Source organism: Euprymna scolopes, chromosome 41 (genome assembly GCF_053919585.1).
Source record: "Euprymna scolopes isolate OS-2025 chromosome 41, ASM5391958v1, whole genome shotgun sequence".
Taxonomy (NCBI): Eukaryota; Metazoa; Mollusca; class Cephalopoda; order Sepiida; family Sepiolidae; genus Euprymna; species Euprymna scolopes.
The window spans coordinates 55696470-55700443 of NC_136522.1; the positions used below are offsets into that span (position 1 = coordinate 55696470).

Below are 3974 nucleotides of genomic sequence, written 5' to 3' on the forward strand. Positions count from 1 at the left end.
GGATATAGTTTAAGGTCATATCCAGGACCACTGATGTCTGATAAGACGAAGATAACACTGACAAAAAAAGCAAAAAATGCATATAACCTGATAAGAAAATGAGAAAAGAAAAAAAAAAAAATAATAATAACAACAACAACAACAACAATAATAATGCCCATACAAGTGGTACAAACATTACCCGGCTACAGTACTTGAAAACAAGAATCACAAACTCCTATGGGGCACTGACATACACACTGATAAACCTATCCAAGCAAGAAGACCGGATGTCGTAACAATCCATAAGAAAGAAAAATCGGGTTAAATGGTAGACTTTGCTATTCCATATGGCCAAAAGTTGAATATCACAGAAAAAGAAGAAACGGAGCATGTCCACAGAGCTAGCCAGGGAGCTGAAAGGTATTTGGAAGATGAAGGAAATCAAAATAATACCTATAATACTAGGGGCAGTAGGAACAATCCCCAAAAACTTTGAAAAAAACAATGGGAGAAATTAGAATCAAAGGAATGACTGGGAAAATATAACGAACAACACTCATGAAAACAGCTGAAACATTTTTTTTTTTTTAAACTATGAATGTGGAAACTAACAGACAGGAGCAACAAGTGCGGGCCGGGAAAACTGCTGCAAAGGCAAAACATGAAACACTACACGGAACCAAGAATACTGAAACTGCATATCTATGAGTTCTCTAACCCAACCCTACCCCCATGGCCACATAATTACCTCGCTCCAAAAGAGTGAGACCAAATTACCAAATAGAGATAAGGAGAACGGACAGACTGATGAACTGACCGGACCTCAGCTGAATGAGTGCGAAGAGAACTGGGACCTTGGGGAGGCTTATTGCCACTTAAATCACAACAAAGATCAATAGTTGCTGCCAACGAGAAATTAATGGCCAGCAGCTGTTGCGATAATGCAAATTTATTAGCAAAGGTTATCGAAAGAGAGACAAAACATGAATCGCTACATGGACCGAAGAACATTGAAGCTGCATACCTATAAGTTCTCTGACCCACCACATCCCCCATTACACCATCACTGTACCCCGCCCCCCCCCCCAAAAAAAAAGAGTGAGATCGAATAGCCAAGTAGTCAGGGAGAAAGGAGAGACCGAGGGGTGAGAACTGACCAGCCCTCCGTTGTATAAGTGCGAAGAGAACTGGGACCTTGGGGAGGCTTGTTGCCACTCAAATTCCAGTAAAAAACATGGTCACTGCCAACAAGAAATCAATGGCAAACAGCTGTTGCGATAATGCAAATTCATTTGCAAATGTTATCTAAAGGGGTGAGGCTACGAAAAAATCCGAGTAAACTTGTCAATCAGCTTCCAGAGAGCAGCACAGTCCTTTATTCAATGAGATCTTTGATGACCTGTGTGAAAGCTCCTTGTTAGCCAATAGTAAGAAGAAGAAAAAGAAGAAGAACAACAACAGAATGTAGAGACTGCTATGAAACAACAATCTCGAACTGTAAGAAGGTCAAGGTGATTCCCATTGGAATGGAAACGCTTGGCACCATAACAAAAGGCCACCATAAATGACTTAATAAGATTGACAACACAAATTTTCTCCAATTTAGCAAAAGGCTTGCCTGTAACGAACGGCGATAGTGTTAATACAGCTGAATGTACTAAAGTCCAAAGAATTGTACCTGATATTCAAGAAAAAAATATCCAACTAAAACACCTGCAAAGGTTGAGACTACCGCGGAATGATGATGATAATAATAATAATAATAATAATAATAATAATAATAATAATAATAATAATAATAATAATAATAAAACAAGAAGAAGAAGAAAAAAGAAGATATAGAAATAAGACGTATAATTCAGTCGTTGAAAGTAGACAAAGAAGAAGCGAGAGAAAACACGGAAAAAAAGGTAGAATATATAGAAGAAGAAATATAAGGATAGGCTGTGAAAGTAAAAGGAGGGTTAGGGTTAGGGAAGAATAAAATATAATACATTGTGAAAGAAGAAGAAGAAAGAGAAGCGGAAGAAAAAACAGGGGAGAAGTAAAAGAGAGAAAAAAAAACTAATAAAAAGTGGACGAAGAAAAAGAGTTGGATTCATTAATAAATTAGTGAAATTGAAATTAACGAAAAACGCAAGATAAAGAGGGGGTAGGGACACCGGACAAGAAAGAGGAAACGCAAGTCGTGGAACGAGGAAGTATAAGGAGGATAAAGACATTCCAAATTAATAACAAATAAAAATAATATGGAACTCAACAGGTGAAAGAAGGTGCAAGGGAAAACAAAAGAAAAATAGGAGTAGAAAAGTATTATTAATAATAAGAATAATAATAAGAACAAGAAGACGACAAAGAAGAAAAAGACGACAAAGAAGAAAAAGACGACAAAGAAGAAAAAGACGACAAAGAAGAAAAAGACGACAAAGAAGAAAAAGACGAAAATGAAGAAAAAGAAGACGAAAATAAAGAAAAAGAAGACGAAAATAAAGAAGAAGACGAAAATAAAGAAAAAGACGAAAATAAAGAAAAAGACGAAAATAAAGAAAAAGAAGACGAAAATAAAGAAAAAGAAGACGAAAATAAAGAAAAAGACGAAAATAAAGAAAAAGACGAAAATAAAGAAAAAGAAGACGAAAATAAAGAAAAAGACGACGAAAATGAAGACGACGAAAATGAAGACGACGAAAATGAAGACGACCAAAAAAGAAGGCGACGAAAAAAGAAGGCGACGAAAAAGGCGACGAAAAAGAAGGCGACGAAAAAGACGACGACGAAAAAGACGACGAAGAAAAAAGACGAAGAAGAAAAAAGACGAAGAAGAAAAAAGACGGAGAAGAAAAAAGACGGAGAAGAAAAAAGACGGAGAAGAAAAAAGACGGAGAAGAAAAAAGACAAGAAGAAAAAAGACGAAGAGGAAGGAGAAGACGAGGAAGGAGAAGACGAGGAAGGAGAAGACGAGGAAGGAGAAGACGAGGAAGGAGAAGACGAGGAAGGAGAAGACGAGGAAGGAGAAGACGAGGAAGGAGAAGACGAGGAAGGAGAAGAGGAAGAAGGAGAAGAGGAAGAAGGAGAAAACGAAGAAGGAGAAGACGAGAAGGAGAAGACGAGAAGGAGAAGACGAGAAGGAGAAGACGAAGAAGGAGAAGAAGAAGACGAAGAAGAAGACGACGAAGAAGAAGACGAAGAAGAGGACGAAGAAGAAGACGAAGAAGACGAGAAGAAGACGAAGAAGAAGACGAAGAAGACGACGAAGAAGACGACGAAGAAGAAGACGACGAAGAAGAAGAAGAAGAAGATGAAGTCGAAGAAGAAGATAAATAAAGAGGAGGAGTAGAGAAGGAGAAAATGAAGAAAAAGAAAGAATAAAAAAAATGCAAACTTAGAAAAAGAAAAAGTGCGAACAAAAACATACGGCAAGAGGACAAAGAAAAAATATAAACTATTTATACGGATCAGGATCACGTGGAATAGTAGTTTAAATACTTGTTAGAGTTTGTAGTTTTAATAGCAGTACGAGGGAGGATAAACACTGACATTAACAATAATTAACAAAAACTATGAAAACACACACACACAAAATAAAGTCGAAAGAGAATGCGTACCGGAAAGAGATTACAAATAAGGATAAGAATAAAAAAATACAAAAGGAAGAGCAAGGTGGGTGTAAAGAGTACAAATGTAGTGATAGTGCGAGGAAAACGAAAGAGGAAGCGACATTAGTAGGATGAGGAAGATTATAAAATGGCAAAGATGTGATCGTGCAAGGAAAATAAAGTATGAATGACATTAATATTATTAATAGTAGTAGTAGTAGTAGTAGTAGTAGCGGTTGGGTTATTACTCGGGTTGTGACAACAGCATATTATTTTCATTGTTTTTACTCGAGTATATATCCGGTAATATTTTATATGCTTCTATATAGATTGATGCGGTTCTCAGTTGATTGACTGTCTTACCGTGTCGGATATATACGTGAGCGTTAAAAGAAA

At 36.8% G+C, this 3974-nt stretch overlaps 1 pseudogene; it reads left to right on the forward strand.

Moving 5' to 3' along the window:
- Positions 1 to 3306, forward strand: part of LOC145266683 (uncharacterized) — a 25545-nt pseudogene extending 22239 nt beyond the window's left edge.
- Positions 3307 to 3974: the final 668 nt, after the last annotated feature.